The sequence below is a fragment of the Octodon degus genome, unplaced genomic scaffold (assembly GCF_000260255.1).
Source record: "Octodon degus isolate 3935 unplaced genomic scaffold, OctDeg1.0 scaffold00249, whole genome shotgun sequence".
NCBI lineage: Eukaryota > Metazoa > Chordata > Mammalia > Rodentia > Octodontidae > Octodon > Octodon degus.
This window is the reverse complement of record NW_004524825.1, coordinates 177,309-204,808: the sequence shown is the minus strand read 5'-3', so window position 1 is coordinate 204,808 and position 27,500 is coordinate 177,309. Positions and strand designations below refer to the sequence as shown.

The following is a 27,500-nucleotide window of genomic DNA, read 5'->3' as shown; positions in this document are numbered from 1 at the left end:
AGGTCACTAAACTTGTGATAATTTGTTAAAGCTGCAATAGGAAAATACTATAATATATTGTCTGGCTTGCTATGAAGGGCACCGAAATAGTCACAACAATAAAGCAAAGCATTAACCAATGTCATGTTGCAAAGCACAGGATTTTTTTTAATCCAAGCATTTGTCTTTCAGAGTTCTAAGCTAATAAATACTGCTTAAATATTTAAAAGTCAGGAGGATGAGTATAGCCATGTTATTTAGGGATAAGAACTATACATATATGTATGTAAATTGAATAATTTGAAACGATTTAAATGCAGAAATGATGTTTGACTTTATATTAAGCTATCATATAATTTTAGCAAATATTAATACTTTTCTCAAAAAATAAGAAAATATATGGTTTTAGCAATTATATTCGAAACCAGAAAATAAATAATTTCCTTTGAGAACAAAAAAAAATAGAAAACAAGGAGAGAATACAATCAAAGCAGATTAAAAGTCAATCTTCCCACCTCACACCTTACAGTAAAGGCAGAATGGGATCACATCAAGATCAACAGGCGGTTTTATTAAAATATCAATAAATATTTAATTCTTTAAAAAACTGTTCCAGGAACTGGAAAGAGATGAATAAACCATTATAGCTTGATGTCAACTGATGTCAAAATCCAACAGAAACTGTAAAATCCATCTAAGAGCTGCTGTTATTAGAGCATGGGGGTGTTTCCCCAAAGCTGAGACTGGTAAGGGCTTGGCCACTATTATGCTTTCCCTCTAGATGCCACTCCAAAGTCATATGCAGTCAGGGTGTGGGCTTTGGGACTTTGTGCTTTTTTTTTTTTTTCTGTACCGGGGATTGAAGGACCCTGTACTTGCCAGGCAATAGAGTTTGTGATTGATTCATGGTCCAATCCTGGGATTAAGAGTGTGAGTGCTACACCTGCCCTGAGTCAGGTGACTGGATAGAATACGAGGGCAGAAAGTCTTGCCTTCCCCTTCCTTTGTTGTTTTTGCTGTCTTCCACCATCATGAACAGCTCCCCCTCTGTCATGGGCTACCCTGCCTTGGAGCCAGCGGTTTATGAACTGAAACCTCGAGTTAAATAAACCTTTCCTCCTTTAACTTTGAGTGTGGGGTATTTTGTCTCAGCAATGAGAGAAAAGTAAGACAACCACTGAGTGGTCCTATTGAGAGGTGACAGAACCTTAAGAAAGGGAGGCCTACCAGCAGGTCGTTAGGGCACCAGAAGTATATTCTTTTTTTTGGCGGGGGGTGGGCGGGCAGGATCGGGGATTGAACTCAGGTCCTTGAGTTTGCCAGGGAAGCGCTTAGTCTACTGAGCCATCTCCCCGGACCCTCAGGAGTATATTCTTGAAAAAAAGTGGTTGGACCTTGCTCAACTTCCTACACTGTTTCCCTTCAAGACACTGCCATTCTCTTTCACACACACACCACTGCTATCTACTATTTGCCATGAGGACATAAAGTCTAAGGGTGGTTTTTGCTGAGTTGGGGCTACATTGTTGGGATTTTAAGCCTCCAAATCTGTAAACCAAATGAATTTTTTCTACTTTATAAGTAACCTGTGTCAGATATCACATTGTAGTAATGCAAAGCTGACTCATATGGTAACAGAAATACAGCTTTTAAAGGTTAAAATATAAATCCTGCCACATATTATCCATAATCAAGTAGATTTACCCAAGAAATGAAAGGACAGTTTAATACCCAATAACCTATGAAAGCAATTCATAATTCCAAAATAGGAGAAGCAAAGTGTTGAATAATGTATGGGAATAATTGAAATATATTAACATTGTAATCATAGGAGTATATGAGCACCTCGCTAGATGAAGATAATGATCATGCAGTTAGATTTTACTTTCATTTATGAAAACAGTCTTAGCAAATTAGAAATACAATGAAGTTCCCTTGGCTTATGAAGACTACCTACCAAAAATCTACAGGAAATTTTATACATGACTAAAACACTTTAGAAACAAACTCACTCAAGTCAGAAATAAGAAAAACACCAGTCCATCCTTACAACTAAGCGATGTTACATTGTATAGCCGAGGCAAATTGATAGCAAAAGAAATAATGGGCTGGAGATATAGCTAAGTGACACAGTGCTTGTCAGCAAGCACAATGTCATGAGTTCAATTCCTAGTACAAAAAAATACATTAATAAAGAATATTAAAAGAAAAGCAAAATTGTTATTGAAGGAGAAATGATAAAACACAACTGTATATCTTCAGGATACTAGACAAAAGACCAACTAACAGAAAAAATAACACAAAAATCATTATAAATGAAAACAAGTATCTCACAATAATACAATATTATAAATATTAAAAGGATAATGAGATATGAATATATTTCTTGCAACACATAAATTACTCTTACTCAAGAAAAAAGATTTGTACTAATAGTGTTTAGACAAGATATCATATCTGCATCTTGTACTATAAGTACTCAAAGACAATATGCAATGTATTAATTATTGCAATTGTCCTACTAACCTGTTTTGAAACTGTCTCATTGTTATTTCCTTCTCAATAAAATTAATTAAAAAAGAAAAAATAAATTATATTAATAGCACTTTATTAAAAAATTAAACTTATAATGAAAGTCAGTTGAAAACCTTAGAATATTGGGGAATGATACCATGCAATAAAAAAGAAACTATGGGGCCAGGGAGATGGCTCAGTAGAATAAGCGCTTTCCTGGCAAGCGCAAAGGCCTGACTTCAATCCCCGGTTCTGAAAAAAAAGAGAAGAAACTATATCAATTCTACATCATCAGGGGCCTGGCCCTAGCTCAGCTCTTTAAGTGGCTGCTTCCACAAAGTTGTCTGCCTCAGGTTGCTGGAGTTCGATCCCCACAACACTCCAACCAGCCAAACCTGCCCTGAAGGCATTCGGAGCAAAAAAAAAAAATCCTTATTTATATAGTTACATTCTCTTAATGAATAGAATGATTTGTTCTGATGGTGTTTGTAGATAGTATATCATGTCCACATCTTGTACAGCAATTAACCACTGGGAAGAATGTATCCAATGTGTTGAAACTGTCCTACCAATTTGATTTGAAACTGTCTCATTGCTATTTGTTTATCAATAAAATTATGGAAAAAAAGAGATTGAAAAAAAAAGAACATTCTGTCAAATGGAAACTTCCATTAATTGATACAAGCATGCTTCACTGGGCATAGTGAAAATTGAGGTTCCTAATGGTGACCTGGAGTCAATAAAAAATTCTGTAACATCTTGAGTCATCAGAGAAAGATTAAAATATGTTCACTGTTGAAAAAACAAATTCTACATCATCTTTTCTTTTATAAAAATAATTTTATTGAGAAACAAATAGCAATGAGACAGTTTCAAAACTGATTAGTAGGACAGTTTCAATAATTAATACATTGCATATTGTTGTCTTCTTAGTGGTTATTCATAGTACAAGACGCAGACATGATATCCTATCCACAAACACTATTAGAACAAATCTTTCCATTCATTGAATTAAGAGAAAGTAGCTGTATGTCTATCTTAACTATTTTGAATACAGAGATACAAAATGGTCCTTCATTTGTATCCCCTTTTTTTGCTAAGTTTTGTCAGAGAAGGGTATTCCATTGTCATTTAAATTTTGTAAGTGCATGAATTCAGCAAAATATTCCAATATAGTCCAACAGTCCATAATAGTAGTGGTTATCTGCAGGACTAGCAATGTCAGAAGTTGTTGACTTGAGCCTTTTACAGCTCAGCATATTAATATGGCTTTACTTTTTATACTTTGTTTTTATACTTCTCTGCTGGATGGTTAAGAGCAAGATAAAGCAAGACCTATATAACAAGAGTTAAAACTTTTGTATCTGACAAGGTCAGGCAAATCTCCTCAGGATTTATCCTGAAACCCTGTACCACTGTTTGTAGATCCTTTGTCAGTCTACATCTTTTCCAGAAAATAAAAGAAGGAACATTCTCCATTGATTTTTGAAGCGAGTATGACTCTTTATCATAAGAAAATAAAAGTAAAATTAATATCCTAATGAACATATAAACAAAAATACCCTAACGAAATATTAGACATTAGATTTCAGAAATACATAGCGAGGATAATACTTCATGATCAAGAAGAGTTTTTTCTGGGAAGGCAAGGCTGACTCAACACTAAAATTGGATCATTGTAATTCACAATATTAACAGATATAAAAGGATGTGCCCAATAGATACCAGAAAATCACTTGAAGAATTTCAGTACACGCTTGTAATAAAATCCCTCTGCAAACTATAGACAGAATGTAAAATCCTTACACTTACAAATCACACATAAGAAAATGCTAAAAGTTGACATGGTAAAATACTGAATTGTTTTTGCGGTAAGGTAAGGAACAAGCAGATCTGCTCTTGTTTCTTGTACGCATTCTTCTATTAAAGGTGTTACCCAACTCAAATAAACAACATAGACAGATACAAATTGAAAGTAAGTAAATAAAGCTTTTATCATCAGATAGCATAATCATCTACAGAGAAAATACAAAGGATATTTTTAAGGTACTAAAACAAATAAGTGACTATATAAGGTCATAGAATACAAAATTGGCATGTAAAATTAATTATGTTTTCTATAATAACAATAATGCATGAAAATACTTTAATATAATTTAGAATACTGTGAAAATATATGTAATATTTGAGAAGAAGGCAGAGCAAGATGGCATGATACGGCTCCTGAGTAATCCTCTCCCCTCCACAGCATGGGCATCTAGTCATGTACCAGTAGGCGAAGGTAGCCAAGTGAGAGAACACTACATGGTTGTAGCTTACAGCAAGAAAAGAAAAGCATACAGGCAATAAAACATGTATGGCAATAGTAAGGAGGACCATTTTACAGTACATGCATTACCCCTTCTCCAACCCCAGCATAAAGAGACACGTCATCCATTTGGGAGGAAGAGAGGGAAGTAAGCACTTTGCCGTGAGTCCCAGCACTGAGATCACTGCAGTAAAGACCCATCTCGGAGGAGAAGCCCTAACGCTACCGAGTCCAGCCCAGTACACAGTGCTTGGGGCCTGAAATATCCCACAGCATCAGTGAACCTCAGCAGCCAAGGGCTTGAAGTCAAGCCTGGATTTGCATGAGACTCAGTGGACCTGGGCTCAAGGTGCCGCCTAGTACTGCAACAGTTTAGGGAGCATGGTGAGCTGTCCAGAATTTCCCAAAGCCAAACTGCAAAGACTCAGTGAGAACATAATTGCTCAATGTACGGACATTGCTGTCATACACAAGTATCAAGAACCAGCAGGGAAGCATGATATCAAGAAATCGACCAAAGCAAATGTAGTGACTGAGTGAGGAGAGATGCATGAAGCACCTGACAGGGAGCTCACAGGAGCTGCTAAGTAAGCTCAATTAACTTCAAGATGCAAAGAAACAATGTCATGAGATGGGGGGAATGGGACACAGAGGAGATTTAACAAAGATGTTGAAAAAGTAAAAGAAAATCAAATAAGTCTGTGAGCTAAAAGAACAATGAATAAACTGAGAAAATGAAAAAGGGACTCAACAGCAGAATTGATCAAGCAGAAGACAAAATTGCAAACTTCAAGACAAATTACTTGAAAAACATGGTCAGAGAATAAAGAAAACAATAAAAAGAAACTATAAAAGCTTGTAGGATTTATGAGATAGCATTAAAAAAGCAAATTTCTGAGTCACTGACATCCAATAGGGAGTAGCAAAAAATCAAGAGGAAGAAACATTATTTAAAGAAACAATAGTAAAAAAGTTCCAAATCTGGATAACGATAAAATTATCCACCTGAAGGATTTACAGATCTCCAATAAGATTCAATACAAACAACACCAAGAGATACCAGAGTAAAATTGTTGAAGATCAAAGAAAGAAGTAGGCGGAAAGCAAATAGCACATAGGGGAATTGCGATGGCCCTAGAAGTAGGCTTCAAGGCCGAACCTTCTGGCAAGGAAATGGTGGGATGATGCACTTACAAACACTGAAAAAAAGACTATTAGAACCCCATGTTCCAAAACGAGGAGAGCTCTTCTTCAGAAATGAAAGCAAGTTAAGAATGTTTCTGGACAAAAAAAAACCTTGAAGGAGTACATCTCTATCAGGTCTATTTTAGAAATGTTACAGGGAGTTCTGCAAGTTGAGAGAAAACAATACAATGAGTAATAAAAAAAATCTGGAAATACAAAACTTAAGAGTTAAAAACATACAGTTGAATTTACAATGCTCAAATACTGTAGTAGCTCTAGATAAATCATTTATATTTTTGGTATGAAAGTTAAATAAATAATTATAGCAATTTGCTAAGAGATACAAAAGAAGAATTGGTAAATTATGACATCAAAAATTTAAAATGGGCAGAAGGGCAAAAAGAGTTAAATTGTAGAGGTGTGTGTGTGTGTGTGTGTGTGTGTGTGTGTGTGTCTGTGTTTATAGTTTAGTTGTCTTAGCTTAAAATAACGTGTTAAATCTATAGCATGTTTTTTAAGTCTCATGGCAACCATAAAGCAAAAGTCATAAAATATATACAAGAAATCAGGCAAGGGCTCAAAATAAACTGCTGGAGAAGGCTGATTAGAGAAGACAGTAAGAGAGAATGGAAGGAAAAAAGGAAGGAAGGGAGGGAAGGAGGGACAGAGGGAGGGAAGCAAGGAAGAAGGGAGAAAAAAAGGAAGAGAAGGTTTTACAAAACAACTAGAAACCAAATAAAACAGTGACATTAATAATTTCTTAACTATTGATAATTTCTTATTTTTAAATGAATTAAATTGTCCTATCATAACACAGATAATGCTGAAGATGTTTTCTACAAACAACCACTGATATGCTATCTGAAGAGACTCATATCAACTGTCAGGATACATAAAGACTAAAAGTGAAGTGACAGAAATAGATATTTCACACAAATTGAAACCAAAGGACAGCAGGATGACAAGATAGACTTTAAGTAAAGAAAAAAAGCGAAACTATAAAAAACTGCAGTGAAGATCATTGCATAATGAGAAATAGAGAAATTCAGCAATGGGATAAAAAATTGTAAATATATGAACATGCAACCAACATTAGAATACTTAAGGGACATACAGACTCTAGTATAGTAATAAAGGGTTGCAAAACCCACTGCCATCAACCGACAGGTCATATGCAAACCAACAAAGAAACACCAAATTTAAACAGCTATCTAGACCAAATGGACCTAAATCTTATATATAATAGTCCATTCAACAGCTGCAGAATACACAAGCTGCTCAACTGTCCATGAAACATTCTCTAGGGTAAATCATATATTACATGCCAAAAAGTCTTGTTTAACAAGAGTGAAACCATATCAAGTATCCTTTCTTAATGTAATAGTAAATAACTAAAAGGCACAAGAGAAAGAGCTTTGAAAAATACACAACTGTTAACTTAAAATGTGATTTTGGAGACCTAAGAAAGAAGTTAAAAGGAAAATTAAAAAATTCTTGAGACAAATGAAAATAAAAATATAATGTACGAAAAACTATGAGATACAGAGAAGGAAGTTCTAATGGAAGTTTATAGCAATAACTGCCTACATCAAAAGAGAAGAAAGGTTTCAAATAAATAACTTAATCTTGCACCCTAAGAAAGGAGATAAAGATAAATTAACCCAAAAATTAGCAAGAGGAAAATAATAAAAATCAAAGCAGAAGTATAAAACTGGAAGCTAAAAAACCAAGTAAAAAATCAACAAAATGAAGAATTATGTTTCTAGACATAAATGAAATTGACAAAACATTTATTAGAATAATAAAAAGGAATAAGACTCAAGTAGATAAAAGATTAAAAGACTTTATAACTCATGCTACTCACATCATAAGAAACTAGTATGAACAATTATATGTTGTACAATTATACATTGTATAATTTTCCAACATTTTGGATAATCGAGAAGACATGGATACACTCCTGGACAAACAGAATCTACCAAGAATAAATAATGAAAAAAAGAAATCTAAACAGACCAAAAATGAATAAAGAGATTAAACTGGTAATTTCAAAAAGTGCTTTATCCCTTAAAAAAAATCAGGACATGATGCATTGATGAATTTCACCAAACGTTTAAAAACTAAAACAAAGACGGGGCGTGGTGGCACGCACCTGTAATCCCAGCACTTGGGAGGCTGTAAACAGGTGGATCACTGTAAATCTGATCTAGTAGTGAGACCCTGAACACCCCAAAGACCCTTCCCTAAAATACAAAATAAATAGATAAATAAATAAACAAACTAAAATGAGTTCTCACAAAATTAATGATGAGGGAGGAAATCCTTCCAAGTCATTCAGTGAAGTGAACATCACCCATATATCAGGTAAGAACATAATGAAAAGAGAAAACTTGTGTCATTTTAGAAAAACAGACTCACCTTGAGACCATAACGTTTAGTGAAATAAATCAGACATGCAAGCTTCAACATTAAAGTCTTTCTCTTTTTTTTCCATAATTTTATTGATAAACAGATAGCAATGAGACAGTTTCAAATCAAATCGGAAGTACAGTTTCAAAAAATAATACACTGCATATATTCTTCTTACTGGTTAATTGCTGTACAAGATGCGGACTTGTGATACTATTTACAAACACCATTAGAACAAATCATTCTATTCATTAAGAGAATGCAACTATATATCTATCCTAACCTCTTTGAATACACAGATACAAAATGGACATTCATCGGTATTCCCCATTTTTTCTAAGTTCCGTTATTGAATATTATAGGTGTGTAAACTCAGCAAAATATTCTAAAAGAGTCCAGTAGCCCATAATGGTATTGGGTCTTCTGCTTGACTGGCGAAAAGCCTTTCTCTTACATGTGAAACCCAGAGTATAAATATAGCACAAAACAAAACATAGATAATAGTAAATAGAGATAGCACTCTTGCAAAAATAAAAAGAGGACCAAGACATAGATGGAAGGAGAGGGAGGGGGATGAAAAATAACCTTTTTTTGTGGGCAGCTCTGCCCACCCTGAGGGCAGGGCTAGCACAGTATGTGGTTCTGGGTGTTGAACCACATTTCCTGCACTTGCCTAAGCTTGCCTAAGCAGGCACTTTGGCCTGCTGAGCTATCTTACTGGCCCGTAAAAGAATCTTAGGGGGCCGGGGAGATGGCTCAGTGGAATAAGCGCTTCCCTGGCAAGCGCAAGGTTCTGAGTTCAATCCCTGGTTCCACCAAAAAAGAAAATCTTAATATGTTATCCACATATAACAACTCTTCACAAGGCATGCAACCATTATGTACCATAAAAATGTAGTAATGAAACAATAAAAACTTGAGAGAAAAGAAAAATACAGGCCATTACTCCAGATGAACATAGATATAAAAATGATCATCAAAATACTTACAAACTGAATTCAACATCATGTTTAAAAGATCGTTCAAGCTGGGTGTGGTGGAGCATGCCTGGACTCTCAGCACTTGGGAGGCTGAGGCAAGAGTATTGCATGGAGTTTTATCATTCCATTCCCAATAATACAAAAGTTTTAACTCCTTCCACCATCATTCACAAATCCAAAATCTATAAGACAAACAGCAAACATCTTTTACCCAGTTCTAAGTCTACAAAATCAAAATCAAGCTATTACCATGATGCAATATGGACACAAAAACAGAGCAAAAGATCCTATTCCAAATCAATAAATGGGAAAGTAGGAGGCGGAAAGCAATCAAAAGAAGACCAAAATCGAGGAAGGCACACTGTAGAGCTCCAAGTGTGGCCCGGTGGTGAGGGTGAGCTCTCATTCTTTGGCTGCCTGTATTCCAAACAGTTACTTTTTATCTAGGTTAGATTTTTGTGTTCCTTGTGACTACCTTTTTGGTGTCTCAAGAGCAATAATCCCACAACCACGGCTCAGGTAAGGCGTTCTAGTAGACCATCTCTGGCCCTGTAGCAAGCTGTATTCCATCGCACTCCCAAGCTTTCTTTTAAAATCTTAGTAGAAGTCATCAAGAACCCAAATCTCTTGCTTTCTGCACCCCTACAGAATCAGCACCACATGGGTGCCAATATCATTTGGGCCCTGCGGAGAGATGAACCTTACCTTCCCCTTTCTGAACCATTCTGGAGCAGTCATAGCATGCTTATCCACCTCAGAGCAAAATCCCAAAGTAGCTCTGGGCAATGAGTCCACACAGCGTACCTAGGACTGTTCCCAGAATAATTCCACCCTCCAGAACTCTGGGCCTGTGGTAGAGGAGGTGACCTCACAGATTGCTGAGGTTCCTTCCGGGCTTTTTTCCCACTGTCCTGATATAAAGCACTTGGCTTTTTCATGCTAATATCTGTAACAAGCAGTATCTGGGCTACATACTACACATTTTCTTCTTTCTTCCTAGGTCAATCTGCAAAATTTTCAAATCTTGAATATAACTAATTACCAGGAAATGCAAATCAAAACCACAATGAAGTATTATCATCTAACTCTTGTAAGAATGGTATTATCAAACAGACAAAAGATAACAGTGTTGATGGAGATATAGAGAAAATGTTGGTAGGAATGTAAATTAGTACAGCCATTATGGAAAATAGTAGGGAGGTTCTCCAAAAATTAAAAATGTAATTACCATATGACCAAGAAATCCCACTACTACCTATCTAAAGGAATTGAAATTAACATATAAAAGAGATATCTGCACTCCCATTTTTATTGCCACACTAATCACAGTAGGTAAGAAAGGCACTTAACCTGAGTGTCCATCAACTGATGAATGGAAGAATGCTATTAAGTTATAAAAAGGCAGGAACATAGGTGAGCATGGTAGACATTGTATTAAATGAAATAATCCAGGCACATAAAGATAAAGACTCCATGGTTTCATTGTGTTAAATCTATAAAAGCTGATCTCTCAGGATTAAAATAATGTGGCTACTTGGATCTGGAGTCAGGGAGATGCTAGTCAAACTACATAATTGCAGTCACACAAAAAGAGTAAACTCAAGAGATCTTTTGTTATACGATGTGAAGACTACAGTTAATGATATGCTGTATTCCTGACAAAGGAAAGAGGGCAGATGTTAAGTGTTCTCGCCGCAAAAATGACATCTATGTCAAGTAATCAATTTGGCAATTTGCTGGATTAACCATGCCATAACACACATATGCTTCAAAATATGTTTTATAGTACAAATAATTGTTTTCTGTGAAAATATATAATATTTGGAATACACTTGAGAAAATATATGCAAGACTTATGCACTGAAAACTATAAAACATTGTTGAAAATTTAAAGATGAAATAAAGAATGAAAAACATACTACATTAATGCATCAAGAGGTTCAGGATAAGAAATCATTTGTTCCAAACTGGAATTATAGGTTTAATTCAATTCATTTACAAGTTCTGGTAGGGTTGAAAGTTAGATTAATCACTTAAATGTTTACTTGTCCATCACTTCAACAGTGTGTTTTTTACATACTACTGATCTCAAGCATTACTGCAGCAGGTGTCATTTCATCTAGTCATTCTTGTTTGAAAGAAATATATCCATACTTGTGTTTATTTGTATTTTTGTTTATTTGTTTTATATCAACTACTTTCATATACCTTGCTGTTGAGAACACTGTATTTGCCTTTGATGTTTGTTTCTAGTGAAGTTAATAATATGTTCTGGTTATTTTGTCTTTCATTTCATTTTATGTATATGGTACAGGGTCTCACTATGCAGCTTGGACTCACAGTGATCCTCCTGTCTCAGCTTCCCCAGCGGTGGGATACCAAGCATGCTCCACCATGCCAAGTTTCAGTGCACCCAAGGTAGGGCCAGCATGGCATGTGGTACTGGGAATTGAATCCTGGTCCTCGTGTTTGCCTATGCAGTGTTTAGACCACTAAGCTAGCTCCACAGCCCCAGTTCTGCTTATTTTCTTTCTTTTTTTGGAGGGGGTATCAGGGATCGAACTCAAGACCTTGCACTTGCCAAGCAGGTGCGTATGCTGCTGAGCTATATCCCCAGCCCTTTGGTTATTTTCTAAGTTGTATTTATTTATGTTTGTTTGTTTGTTTCTTGTTTGTTTGTTTTTTGCAGTACTGGGGATTGAACTCAAGGGGACACTGCACTTGCCAGGCCAGCACTTATTCTACTGAGCTATCTCCCCGGCCCCAGTTGTGTTTATTTGTAAAAGTCTACAGTTTACAAAAAACTCATCATAAGTACATTAGGTGAAATCTGTGATCATTCATGGTCTAACCTTTCAGGGGGCCCAATTTCTGCAATTATGATATAAAGAGTTTTAGTACTTAGCAGTTTATCCCGAGCATCGCTCAGACAGTGCATCTGTTTGCATATTGACCATCCCAAGTGTCCTTTGAGCAGCTGTTGTTTTAAGCAGCTTTTCTTGTTTAACTATTTTATTTACACACTTTTTTATTGAGAATGTTATATTTGTCTTCAATGTTTGTTTCTAGTGAAATCTAATAATAACTTCAGGTTAATTTCTTTTACTAATTCTTATCTATTTTATTTGTGGAAAATAACCTAGAATTTTGGGCTACAATCTCCTTATCCTAAGTACAGTGCGCATGATTTTTATGCTTCTCCACAACTCAGTGATGTTCTTTTATAACACCAAATGCACACACTTGGGACCCTGGGATGGAAAAGGAAGGAAGTGCCAAAAGCTCTGCAAGAGAAAAAACTGAAAAAGAGAAAAACATTACTAGATCAGAGGAAAAGTCTGTGTTAGGAGATGGAAGAGACAAAAACGATGTCTCCCATTGTCAACTATTCCTACTACAGAAATGATACAGCGTGAAAGAAGAAACACAATTAAAATAATTCCAATTATGTTCAATGTCTATAACAATTCTATGGGTGATGTTGACACAGTTGGCCAACATGTAATAAGCTAACTGGTAACCAAAGAGTGAGGGGGAAATATTACTATAAAATATTTATGCACTTTCTGGATCGAACAATATGGAACTCGTTCGTCATTTATTTAAAACCAGGGAGTTCAAAAAGTCATTTACAATTTAAATCAGGACTAATAGATCAAATAATTGAAAATTATAGGATAGCAAAATACTAATCAGGATATCCATCCATGTCTTCACCATTACTTTTACTGGGTAGACATTTTATTGAGATGATATCACCCACATAATAAAAGGAAAGCCAACAAAATAGTATAAAATGTTCAACAAAAGACAATAATGTAAAAAGAATTCCAAAAGAGACTAGAGGGCTGGGGAGATGGCTCAGTGGAATAAGCACTTGCCTGGCAAGAGCAAGGGCCTGAGTTCAATCCCTGGTTCCGCCAGAAAAAAAAAAAGAGACTAGAAACTATTGTCCATATTTTAATATCACATTGAATATTCATTGTTTCAAAATATACTGTTGTTATTTGTTTCTCAATAAAATTATAAAAAAGGTATACCATGCTTAGAAAAACTATTGAATGAATTTAATAAAATTGTCACTTTTATATTTCTTGTTATCTTATAAAAATCGATGAAAATATGTGCTTTTTGGTCATCCTACATTTAAATAATTGGACGGGTAAGTGTTTAGTACACCAATTCATCAATTTACATAGAAATACAAATGATCTCAGGTAGTCAAAAATATTTTTTAGAGGCCAGGGAGATAGCTCAGTAGAATAAGCTCTTGCCTAACAAGTGCAGGGTCCTGAGTTCGATCCCCGATCCTGCAAAAAAAAAATAAATAAATTAAAAGAAGAAGATCCACAATACCATATTCCAAATTTTCTTTTCTTTTTGGTGTGTAGTTACTAGTAATCAAACTCAGGACTTCATGTTTCCTAAGCAGTCACTGCGCCACTGAGCTAATGTTAAAACTAAGTTTGTCAACCTCCATATTATTAAAGTTGGGGGGAGGGTAATACCATATAAATTATTGCCTAAAGATAGACTGTTTAGGGATAAATCTAGCAAAATACATATAAAATCTATATAAGAAAAACCATAGTCTCATTGCTATCTGTTTATTAATAAAATTTTGAAAAAACAAGAAAAAAGAAAAACCATAAAACTCTGTCGAAAGAAATCAATAATATTTGAATCTATTTAAGGTTCATAGAAGGATTCAGAATTGTTGCATAAGAAGACTCAATATTATGAAGATGTTGGTTTTCCTAAATTGATTGATATATTCAAAACAATCCCAGTCAAAATTCCAGCAAGTTCCCTTAAGAAAATAACTGACTCTAAAATTGTATGGGGAGGTAAAGACCCATGATGAGCAATATAATACTGAAGAAGAAGAAAGTAGAGTACTGACACCGTATGACTTTTAAAATTATGTACTTTGAAGCTACAATAAATAGGAAACTGGCATTGCTGAAAGAACAAACAGATCAATAGAATAGAACAGAAGGCCCAGAAATAGATCCAGACACACAGTCAACTGATCGTTAACAAAGGAGCAAGAACGAAACAAGGGAAAAAGATATTCCTCTCAACAAATAGTGCTGGAATGACCAGACAATCACATGCAAAAAAGTAAAATAAAAGGAACTGCGACACAGACATTACAGCCCTCACAGAAAACCTCAAAGTGGACCACAGACGGTAATACGCAAAATTACGGAACTTCTAGACCAGCGCTGGCAAACCTATGGCACAAATGCCACTGCGGGCTGCATGTATCATTGAAAGCTCTAAAAAGTTCACCATCACTGTCCTAGACTGTAACATAGGAAAAAAGAAAGTCTGATCCATGGAAGTAAAACCTCATAAGTTAGATTTCATTAAAATTTAAAATGCTCCATGAAAGAGTTTAAAAATGAAAATACAAGCTACAGAATGGGAGAAGATATTTGTAAAACACATATTTGATGCAGAACTAATACACAAGGAATTCTTAAAATTCAACAAGCAGAATACTAGTGACCCTATTGAAATAGCGAAAAGAGCTGAATGGACCTTACCAAAGGCAAAACAACACATAAAAAGATAATCAGCACTATATGTCATCAATGGGGGATGCAATTCTTTTTAATTGAGATAGTACCTACTAGGACTGCTAAATTTCAAAATGCTGATGATATCAAATGCTGGAAAATATGTGGAACAAAAGTAATGTTCATTTATGGATGATGGGAATGCAAAATGACACAACCACTTTGGAAGACAGGAAGTGTCTAAACAAAACCTTACCATATGTTCCAGCAACTAAATTTCTTGTATTTTCACAAATGAGTTGAAAACTTGTATCAATGCAAAAACTTCCACTTAAATGTTGATAGCATCTCTATTTATAACTGCCAAAACTTGAGAACAATCAAGATAACCTTCTCTCAGTGAGTGATTTTTAAAAATCTGTGATACATTCGTATAATGGAATATTTTTCAGTGATAAATATATTTTTCAGGACAATTATCTAAATCTGCTATCACTGAAATGTGATATCACTTAAATGTATATTACTAAAGTAAGCAATCTGAAAAGCTACATCCTGTGAATTGGCTTCATCCCCTCCAGACTCAAAGTTATATGCCTATCCAAGATGAAAGTACCTGGTGTCTATGGAGGGCCTTTAGATAGAACCTCTGGAGAGTATCTCTAACTGCTGGTCAACAACTATGACCCCCTTCAACCTGAAGAAGCCAGAGGGGCCATTGCCCATGATTCTCTCATGGCAGTTCGGGGTACTTCTTCAGATGAGGGCATGCTGTAGGCAGCCAAGTTCAATAGAAATTTTATAGACAGTCAGACAGGGCTGGGCCTTCAAGGATCCATTATGGAAGAGAAGGTATCTTGTAACTATGAGAGGGATAGGCACCCCTGCTGTGGGCCAGATTTCAAGACAAAAGACTAAACAAAGGCAGCCAACTACCTCCCTAGGGACAGGCATCAGGAATTGATATTATAAAAGAGTACAAAAAAAAAAAAAAAGAAAGAGCCAGAAAGAGTCGCTAATCCAACACCCTATAGGAAGAGCACCTGTTCTGTTTATGCCCACTTGCTACTTGACTGGCTTCCCCATTTGATCCTGATTTAATCAATTTTACCTGAGCAACGATGCTTGTAATCTTATTGTTGGACCATAGCTTTGTCCCACCTCAGGCCCACCTGGTGAGTTCCCATGTTTTGCACCTTAGACCACCTCTTCTCGTGGTTTTGCTCTATAAAAATTACTAGAAAATTCAGGTTCCTTGGAAACCCACTGAGGTCCCCTTCTGTCCCTCTCTTGGACAGAAGCTTTCTTCCCCCAATAAATATATTCTGTTCTTAAAGAACAAAAAACAGAAGAAAAATTATTCCAGCTACATGGGATTCTGGAAAAGGCGAAAACTCCAGAACATTTTTTTTTGTAAATGCAGTGCTTGCCAGTGTTTCAGGTCAGAGGGAAGGATGAAGAAATGAACCACAGCAAACTTTTAAAAAATCTTTTATTTATGTATTTTGTACAGGATCTTGCTAGGCAGCTCAGACTCACAGTGATCCTACTTTCTCAGCCTCCCTGGCACAGGGATTACAGGTGTGCCCCATCACACTCAGTTTCGGTGGCCTGCACAGCGGTCCTTAACGGATGCGGCATGTAGTACCAGGAATTGAATCCAGGTCCTTGCACTTGCCAGACAGGCACTTAGACCATTGAGATATCTCCCCAGAACGTGGAAAACTTTTAGGGGTGGGAAACTATTCTATAGTACAAAATAATGGTGACTATCAGCCATTAAACATTTGTGCAAACATATACAAGTGTGGGAAACAAAAATTTTGAGCCCAAATGCCAATTAATCATGTTAACTGCCACTACACACTCACCAGATAGTGACTAAGCAAACTATGGACTTCTGTTAACAATCACATACCCATATTAGCTCATCGACTGCAACAAAGTACCACATTAATCCAAAATATTAATCACAGGAAAAGCTAGGGGATCATTATATAGTAATTCTCTGAGCTTTTTGTTCAATGTCTTTTATATCCAAAAGTGTTCTGAAATAAAACTTATTAACTTTTTTAGAAAGACTGAAAGTAATAAGTGCTATAGAGCATACTGAGACACTGCGACTCTTCTATGGTGCTAGCAGGGATGAAAACTGTAGTTTCTTTGGAGAATGGTTTGACAGACATTAAAAGTAGACAGACATTTACCTTACATACAGCCGCAAATTCCCCTCCTGAGTATTAAACCTCATAAAAGCAAAATCGTATTTGTAAACAAAGACTTGTACAGTACCACTTATTATAGCACCACAATTGAATTATATATAATAGACAAAATGGAAGCAACTCAAATTTTCATCAATTTGAGTTGGTAAAGTAATGAATCATATTACAAACGAACACGGATGAATCTTGAAGCATGTGCTGAGTGTAAAAAGTCAGACGCAAAGGCCTGCATCCTACATAACTCCGATTATGTGATATCATAACAGAAGCAAATGGTAAGGATAGGAAAAGAGACCAATGGCTTCCTGGGCTACAAAAGGGCACAAGGAGACATTTCAAGGTGAAGGACATCGTCTGTGCCTGTATTGTGCTGCTGGAAGCAGTAGTTACCTGATCATATGCATTTTTTCAAAACACAAACTATATACATTCCAAAGAATAAAATAAAATTTACTTTATGGCAAATAAATGTTAATAAACCTGACTAAAAATAACACACAGCTAGGAATAAGCCTGATATGTAATTAATAATATTACAAACTTCCATGAAGAGCTGTCAAAACAGAAAGTCACTCCATCAAAAAGATGTCAGTTCTTCTCTAAATCATTCTACATATTCACTATGTAATTCCAAAAAGACCAAGATGATTTTACTGCAATTTGACAACCTCATTCTAAAATTAGGTAAGAGAGCAAAGGATCAAAATAATTAGGGTAGTGCAAAAAGAACAAGGGACGTGCTGTGGGGGTGAGCAAGAGCAGCAGGTAAGCAGTACCCGGCCCCCAAGCCTCAAGACGCCCAGCCAGCACTGGGGGTGAGCCCTCACAGGCGTAGACAAGCAGAGCGAGGATGCCAGCAGCGAGCCAGGAAAGAACGGGCACGGAGGGGAGCATTCACGAGTTGGGTATACGTGGCATTAAAGCAAATGGTGTTTTTGATAGAGAAATTCATCCACATCTTATGTCACATTCAAAAATAAGTCCAGATGGATTAAAGAACTAAGCGTAAGGAAAAAAACTTAAAGCCTTTCAAAAGAATTTTAGAAAGTGTTTTTTTATGATTATGGAGTCAAGAATATTTCTTAAACATGATATCAAAAGCACTCTTGATGAAAGAAAATACTGAGCAACTTGACATCAAAATTTAAAACCTCTGTATAAAAAGAAAAGCACAAAATAGAAAGCTAAGCAATCCAGGAAAAGTGACGCGTGCAATATTTCCCACGTCAGTAATGACTACCTGGGGTATTTAATGAAGTCTTCCATATCAGTAAGAAAAGAACCCAACCGGAAATTAAGCAAATGTGGAGTTTTGATCGTTTCACTTGGAGAAATGAGGAAGGGCAAAAACCATGGGACTAAACACAAAAGCAGTCAAACTTTATCTGGAAATTTTCACACATATTAAAACACCTAAAGCAAAAATAACAACATGCTAACACTTATTCATTCTAGGTGCTATATCAGCAGTTATCTGTTCATTGATTTCGGTGCTTGTCTGACTTTCTATATCTTTTAAATCTTCAGAATTAAAAAATGGTAAGAAAAATCAAAACAAGAAATGTATAACCATAAATTTATAATAATAAATTTAAGGAATGGACAGAAATCTAAGTTAATGTTATTAATGCAAATTTCAATAGTGATAGGAAGATTTTCTTCACAAAATTACAAGTGTAGATAGGAGAAATAAGTTAGTTAGTGAGAGCACACAGCTAGTAAGAAGAGCTGAGGTAATAGAAGTTATTTAAAAGCTAGAATAATATTTAAACTTTGTAACTAGGACAAGAAGAGATAGACTAAAGGAAATGGAAAATACAGAGATCACAAAAAGAAACTACTATATATAACAATTTATATAACAGTGGAAAAGAATGAATTATTTACTATTTGCTGCTATGAAATAATTGAAGGGGAAAATAATTTAGAAAACTACCTCACACCATACAACAAAATAAATTCCAGCATCATTAAGCATGAGCAACCTAAGGTAAAACAAACTCTATTCAATCACTTGTCCAATTTGAATTTAAAACTTAAGAATGAATTCATCAGAAAAAAAATTACAAATGAAAAGGTGGATATAATTACATAAAAATTAAGATTTCTATGCAGAAAACTAAAAATGCAAATGGGAAATATTTTCCACACATTGGGAATAAAAACATCTAATGGCTACTAAATACACATATTGCCCATAAAATGAAAACAAAACATGTAAGTTCTCTGAATAAAAACATACAATGGAGATATTGGCCAGCCATGCGTATAGTACTCGGTTCAAGTTTGGCTATCACAGAATAAAATAGATATTCATGAAAAGAAAACAAAAGTGACTGAGAAATGCAAAACATACTCAGCTTCACTACAATAAAAAAAACAGAGAGTAAAACAACGATAAACTAGTTTTCACCTGTCAAACTGGCAAACATCAGTCGGAAGATTGGCAACAGCCAGCACTAGTATAGGTATATGAACAGAAACTATCATACTTATACAGTGGGACAATTTCATATACATAGCAAGAGCCTTTGAGAAGTTAACATTCTTAGGTCTAATAATGCCTCTTAGACAGTCTCTCTTAATAATTCATTAAACAGATATTTATGAGGGATCTACAGTGTGCCAGATAATTTTTAAGTACTACAGGATGTAACAGTGAACAAAATAGGGAAAAATTCTTGTGCTTGGGGAGCTCACATTGTGACCCAAATGTCCAGACAGTAAATGAGTATTCTGTTCAGTGACTGTACAGACAATGGATGGGGATAAATCTAGAAAAAAGAAGAGTGTTGAGAGAGATAGATTTGCATTTTACAGAAGGGCATTGATTGTAAAGCCCCCACCAGGGTAATCTTTGTGGCTCAAACAAAAAGATTTATTCATAATGAGCAAGGTTATTCACAATAGCCCACAACTGGAAAGAATATAAACAAGCAACATAGGACCTGTCAAATACACTATACAATAGAAAACCATGCATGTCGCTATTGGAAGTTGTTTGAAGCCTGCTTAATGACATGCGAAAACATTCACAATGTAATACTAATGGAAAAGCAGGTGTGAAATAGTACACGCAGTCTAATCTCAATTATATCAACATGGAAATACCTCTGGAAGGGAATACAGCAGGCTATATCTGGACTAGGGATTTGGAGGTGATGAGGCAAACTTCTTTTAATTCCCCACATTTTCTATGTGGCTATTTCACTTCTATAATCAGAAAAATATTTAAAAGTATACTTCATACTCATTGAGCCTTGAAAAATGTACAGACACTTTTCAATTGCTCTGGCCAGCATGACTAGAGTATCGGGTTCAAGTTTGGTCATCACATATGAGGAGAAATAATGAAAACTGAAGTGTGTGCTGTCAAAGCACTCAAAACATACAGCATATATATATATATATATATATATATATATATATAGAGAGAGAGAGAGAGAGAGAGAGAGAGAGAGAGAGAGAGAATATATAGGTTAGCTAAAACGTGTGAAGTGCAAACCATCCTGAAACATTTGAATAGCTACCACAGAAAAGGCAGAAAGAAATTACTCAATATTGCTGTTGCTCGAAAACACACGAGCAATAGGTTGGATTCCGAAGATAGATTTCAGGTCAGTACGAAGAATATGTCACTAAAAACCACGACCATATATTAATCAAGTAGTGTTAAGCACCCTTTCCTGGAACCATTCACACTGAAAATAGGTGAGCACATGTACTAGGTGCTAAGCTTGGCATTGTATGGACACTAAGGACCCTGCCATTTCAGAGTTCCTCTTGTACTATTTTGAAAAGTTATTTTATGCTATGATCACTTACATAATTCCATCTCTATCTACCTCCCATTCCTTTTAGAAATGCTATGCTATACTCTCTCTCTCCTTTTAAGAAACAATTTTAAAGTAAAAAGCACCCTTCAAAATACACATCCTGGAGAGCTTTCCTCTTCCTTCTGTGCACAGTGAAGAGCCATACTGTGTTCAAGCATCAATGCCTTTCAAGTCATATTTTAAGTACAAAAATGCTTTTCTTTCATGAAAAAGTATTTCTTTTACCACATATCTTCTGCCCTAGGAAAAGGCTGCGGGGTTGTTATATCTCAGCATATGAAGTAAGCATCTCACTTCTGTTTCACAGCATCCCGCACCATTTTATTCTCACTGGCTCTTGTTTATTTTAAAGTAGCAGCAGAGGAAATATCATGTAATGTCTAGCTTTACTACAGATTTTAGAATGTAGCCAGATCTTTCTTTAGCTCACAGGACTGTCACAATTTCAGCCATTTCAAGAAAGGATGAGACAGAGGCCTTCCAGTAATCTTTTACAACCCTTTGAATACTTCCAAGGTTAGCCAGGCTTCAGAAATCTATATAAAGTCCTTAGTGTTGCTTAAATAATTGACTGAACTTGAACTACCTGCAAAGGATAGTGTGAAGGTAGTCGAGAGCAGAGCATGAACTACAGAGCCCTGCATCTAGGAAGGGCTTTGTCAATCATCTAAGCTGAGTCCAAACCCCCTCATTTTACACTTAGAGACACTAAGTTACTGAACGGAGAGTGGATGAGCTGAGGAGGACTACGGCTCACAGAGAGGTTCAACTGAGCAAGTGACATACACCTGGGATTCAAGTGCGCCTGCGCTCCTGTGGATCTGAGCCACCTTTATCTCTTCTTACTACTCGCATGTGGTCGTCTGCCAAAGGTCCACGAAATAGACATGCATCATTCACCTTAACAGTGTGAGCATCAGAGTGGGGTGTGCATGAGTGCTGACTCTCCTGCACACTCCAAGAATGGTGCCCACACCTTTCTTCTTAAAGCAACACGTTCTCCTCTATGCAGGAATCATAATTTATGACTACATAGATAAGCAGTTGGTAAAATAATGTTCATCTCTCCATCTAAGTCACGAGCTCCAAGACGGCCACAGCATATCAATCATATTCGCCATTACGTCCCCTTGGATTTATTCAATAAATACATGCCCAACCAATGGATGAGGCCTCTCCTCTCTTTCCTACCCTGCACTTCTAATTCCCCTTCCATTCTCTTGACCTTTTCTCTTTTGCATCTTGGCTTCCCACAGTTTTACCTTTATCCCCTTGTGTGAATTGGAGCAAATCAAGTCACTGCCCATCTCAGGATCAGTTTGTTCTGGGCCAGGGAGATGGTTCAGTGGAATAAACACTTCCCTGGCAAGTGCAAGGGCCTGAGTTCAATCTCTAGTTCCGAAAAAAAAAAGGATCAGTTTGTTTGCTCATAAAGTGCTGGACTTCCACCTCCTTTGCATATATAATCTTACATTCCTAAGCTAACCTTGAACATTAGTCACACTCAAATTCTCCGCCTGTCCGGCAAAACATTTCTCACATACTGTATTTTATCCTACCCAATTGGCCTCGGGCCAGGATGTCATTCCATTGCCCAACTTTGCATGCCCAGTTTGTATAATCTCAAAGCTCAGCTCAAATGCCACTTCCAGGAATTTGTTTTAGATCTCTTAGAAATCCTTTGCATCTTGTTAATAGTATGGGTTTCATCCTGCTACATTTATGTTTGTTTTTGCATTTCTTCTCCTTCCTGCCTTACTGTGTCATCTTAGAGGGCAGAGGTTACTCCTAAGCCCTTAGAGGGCAGAGGCTACTCTACTTCCCACCTTGGTCTTGGCTCATAGTGGACACTCAAACAGCTTATAGTGAAAGGAATCAGCATAGGACATGGTAGTCACCCTGCTTGCAACCTTCTCATCAATCCCTGTGTTTCCAGAAAAAAAGACAAATCCTCACAATAGCCCACTCTAGTTACACCGTTGATTTTTTTTGTTGTTGTTTTGTTTTTTGTCTGAACTAGGGATCAAACTCAGGACCTTGTGCTTGCCAGGAAGGTGCTTATGCTGCTGAACTGTATCTCCTTCCCAGTTACACCAATTTTTGTTCTATTTCTTGCATTCACTATGCTTCTTTCCAACTAGGATACAACTCCACCACCTCTGTCACCTCCCATGTCAACCCTGTATGAATCTGTATTCAGTTTTAATATGACATCTTCAAGGGAACTATACTTAAACCACTGGCTAGGTCACTCTCCTCTGCAATACACCATCATACCCGTGCCCCATGGTTTTTCTTTATGGTATTCATCAATGGCTGAAACGACATGGCTGCATATAGGATTAATAAAGAGCCTCCTCTTCTACCAAACTATAAATCTCAAGCAATCAGGGGCCATGTTTGTTTTGCCCACATTTGTATCCTCTGAATAACAGCTAACACATTACTGAAGAATTATAATAATAATAATAATAATAATTAATAATTAATAATAATAGATAACATGTTGAACTCCTGAAGCAATGAACATCTGAGTTAAATATGAAGACTTGGTACTTGAAATGTGTAAAATCTTTGCCTGGCTTCCTAAAATCCTTTCAAAGTAAAAGTGGGATGCCAAGCAGTTGTCTTTAATAGTCAAACTGGCCTTCTATTCACCATAAGAAATGTATAAAACAGGGTAAATACTATGTCTTCCAAGCTGGGAGGAAGTCACACGCACCTTCCTTTACCACGGGCATGGTCCTGTAAGTAACACCAAATGGCCCCTTCATTCATTTCATGAATACTTACTAAGCACCTACCCTATGCCACCCAGTAGGGAAGTGGGTGAGTACACAAGACATGAAATTGATCCAGCCCCCTTCCTGTTTGGAATATACAATCCAGGACTGGAATTTAGAGATGCTATGAGGAAACTAGAAGTTTGAAGAAAAAAAAAACACCTTTTGGCAGCCACAACATCTGAATAACATTATTGTATAAAAGTGTTAAATTCTCCATCAAGTGAGACATCGAATCTGGGAGTGAAATATTACCTGGAAGAGGTAGTTTAGACATTATAGCTGCACCTAATTTGGGCCTCTTAAATAAGACAGGCAAGTGGCCTAGATCAGAGCTGGTCATATCTGGTCTGCAGACCAGTCCCTATCTACAAGCTTTTCTGTTCAGGCAGCAAAGAACTAAGTGACTAAATGGATAGTAAGAACTTAGAAAATGTTATAACAATGTGAAAAAATAGTTTTGTCTGTTGATTCTACTAAAATGTGGGCTTGTGTTTTGTACATCTTTTCTTCCGTTCCTAGTAATCTGTAGTTAATATATCTTACTAAAGTAAGTGTGTGACTACTGGTGCAAACTGGTCCTTTGCCAACACAGTTTGACAAGCACTACACTATAGCTGTGCTGCTTGAGGCGTCATCTGGACCACGGCATTAGAGGATTGCTTGGCACCTCAGTAAAGTGCGAACGCTCTGGGCCTACCCTATACCCTCAAATCCAAATGAGCGTTTCACCAGTATCCCAAGGGATTCGTGTGCACATTCCGCCCCCCCCCCCCCCGAGGAACCGGGGATTGAACTCAGACCCTTGTGCTTGCCAGGGAAGCGCTTATTCCACTGAGCCATCTCCCTGGCTCCTGCACATTCGGTTTTGAGAGGCACTGTTTCAGATTATTTCTACCACTCAGTATAACCCTGGGGTTCCATGGTTGACTTCAGCTAAAAAACTTCAGAAGCAAACAGCCCTTGAAGATACAGTGGGCCTCATCATCTTATGGTTGGAAAAGCCAAGGCTCGTGGAGGGGAAGTCATGTGTCCGAGGCAATGCCAAGAATAAAGCAAGGTTTGCTAATGGCCAGCCAACACCCAGGTTTGCTCTTGGCTACCCTACATTGCCTGCTCTCCTCCACTAACCAACCCTACTGCACACCACCCCCTCCGTGACGCCTGTGTTTCTGAAATACTTGCTGATGAAACTGGTTTTTCTTCTACTGTCCACATCCTTGTGAACTTTGATTTCCCTTACTTTATCAGATTGCTTTTAATCTGGACCTCTGAATGTGCCTCCAAGCCTATTGTCTGCTATGGACTTTGTGGGCTGTTAGAAGGACTAGCACCAACCAACTGCTGGGCTTTAGCAATACAAAAGACATTTTCTTTGTTTCCAGCAGTCCAGCGTCATATACCAAGCTCTTCCAAAGAGGAGAACACACTTTATCCGGGCTGCCTCAGAACGTTCAGTAGCACTAGTTTGCAGCTGACAAACAAGTGGAATATTAGGCCATATTAGTAAAACCTCATCTTCAGAATAAATAAATGAGGAGCCTCACTTTATGATCTTGCCAGATCTGAGAAGCCTCTGGGGAGGGCATGATTGCTCTTTTCAAGTAACTGAAGAAGTGAGTACTAGATAGTTCCAAAAAGCCAATGAGTGGAATTTAGAAGGAGATAGATTTTGGCTTATAATGCAGATTAATTTCTGACAATCCAATTTATACAAGGACACAAAGAGCCCCCCAGTGAGCTCTTCATCACTCTAGGGAATACACATAGAAATCAGTCAACAGGGGCAGGGGAGAGAGCTCAGCAAAGTAAGCACCTTCCTGGCAAGCTCAGCGTCCTGAGTTCCATCCCCAGTACCATACACACAAAAAATCAGTCAACAAATTGGATGCTTAGGACAAATTCCAGAACTGGGTGGAAAAGTGAAGCTTAAGGATTTTTAGAGCCTTCTAGATCTGAGCTTTTAGTATTCTAAAATTTTCAATACAGGGTGACACCATGCTCTCAGAAATGAAGGCAAGAGCTATTTCTAAAAGGTACAGTTTCAACCTGCATGTGAAACAGATGTGGCAAAGTGAAATTTTTTCAGACATCATTTCCAAAGGCAATGGCCAGGGGAGGTGTTATGGGTAGGCCGTCCAAGCAGCACAGATGAGGCCAAGAGCCTGTTACCCTGCCAGAGCATTGCTTTCCAAAACATATTACCAAGTAACAGCATTCTTAGGGTACCTACACTTGCCTACTAGAAAAGGGTGCAAAATCTTCTCTAATGAGTCCGCAAGACTTGATGCCTAAGGTGAGGGGTTTTGGAATCAGGTCTCTTGCGTCTTAATTCTCAATTAAGATATTTATCGCTTTGTAATCCTGAACACATTACTTAACGTTACTGTCCCTCAGTTTCCTCATCAGTAAACCGAGGACAACAGTAATGTCTTCTTTGTTAAAGTTGATGTAAAAGTTCTGTGAAATAATACACACTAAACCCTCAGCCAAAGATCCAACACATATTTAAATACTAAAAAATGTTAGCAATCAGTATTATTGATGTTCTAATTACTGTCAGGCATGGCAGTGCCTCCAACTCCACAAGCCCCTATTAAGCAGCCATACGTCCCTTCCCCTAAGGGGTCAGAAGGGCTACAACAGCTTCAGCCAGCCCTCATGATAGCTCCAGACAGCCCGAATCTGTGGGTCTTCCAGCCCCAACAGCCAAGAGGGAATCCTGACTTCTCCCCCTGTTCTCTCCAGCCCACAGCCACCCCTCCCCCAGTCCTCCTGCCTATGCCACCAGCAGCCACAGCCAGAGAAGCAGCACACTGGGAATCCAGCCCTAGATACACCATCAGGTGTTTCCTCCCTCCCAAGGACATGGCTGGACCTAACAGAGTACCACCAGTGCTAGGGGACAGGGCATGTGAATGTCTAGGCTAGGTAAGGTGGGCAGTCTCCCAGCCACCTGGGACTGAAGCAGGCAATCATTAGGCTTCCCTCACAGAAGCCAGAAAAGCCTTCCAAGTTTGTGGAGGAACTCAGGCCCATCGCCACAGTAATCTTAAAGGAAGGGAGGAGGTCTCCACCTGCTTCAAAGGAAGCAGTTATTTACAACTTTGTACTCACTGGCCTCTGAAGGAGGGGATGGGGAGATGGAGAAAGGGGGTGCATGGTCTTTTCTTTCTTCCTCATTTCCAGCAGTGAGATGCAGCTGCTGAGAAGGAGTTAAAGGAGGGAGGAGGCTCCAGCCATTACCCCATCCTCGGCGCCCGGGGCTGTCTGGGGGTCATGACAGTGCTGTCTGCTCTGGCTAGGGGCCACTCTGTGGCTTTCTGCAGCAGCTGCCCGGCCCCCTAAGCAATTTGCAAGGTCAATGCTGACCTGCTTCGGAAGAGAAACAAAACAATTCACTGACAATGAAGCAAATCGCGCAGACACCACCTCTTTGCAACCCCCCTCCCCAAGCCAGGTCGCACCCCAGCGCCTCCCTGCCCAGGCGCCGCCTCCGGGGCTTCCACCAACCCCACCGGGGAACCCAGGAGAGCAGCACAGCTGCAGAGCAGGTCTCGCCTCCAGACCAAGCCAAGGAGACTCTCAGCACAGGGGAGAGAGGCTACCGCTAAAGGAGACCCGAGCTTGTGGGAGGAGGAAGAAGCACCATCTAGGTCTCTTACCCAGCGCCACGGTCACTTCCCGAAGCCCCAGGAGAGGAAACAAGTTGGAGACTGAGCCCCGACAGAGCTGGCTTCTCTCTCTCTGGATCTC

The 27,500-nt window shown here is 37.7% G+C and overlaps 1 protein-coding gene across 1 annotated transcript in view; it reads right to left on the bottom strand.

Moving 5' to 3' along the window:
- Positions 1–27,481, bottom strand: part of Gabra3 (gamma-aminobutyric acid type A receptor alpha3 subunit) — a 289,092-nt gene extending 261,611 nt beyond the window's left edge. Inside the window, exon 1 of the mRNA XM_004646005.3 lies at positions 27,410–27,481. The gene's annotated coding sequence lies outside the window, so the exon portion shown is untranslated. The remainder of the gene's footprint in view (positions 1–27,409) is intronic.
- Between the last annotated feature and the right edge of the window lie 19 nt (positions 27,482–27,500).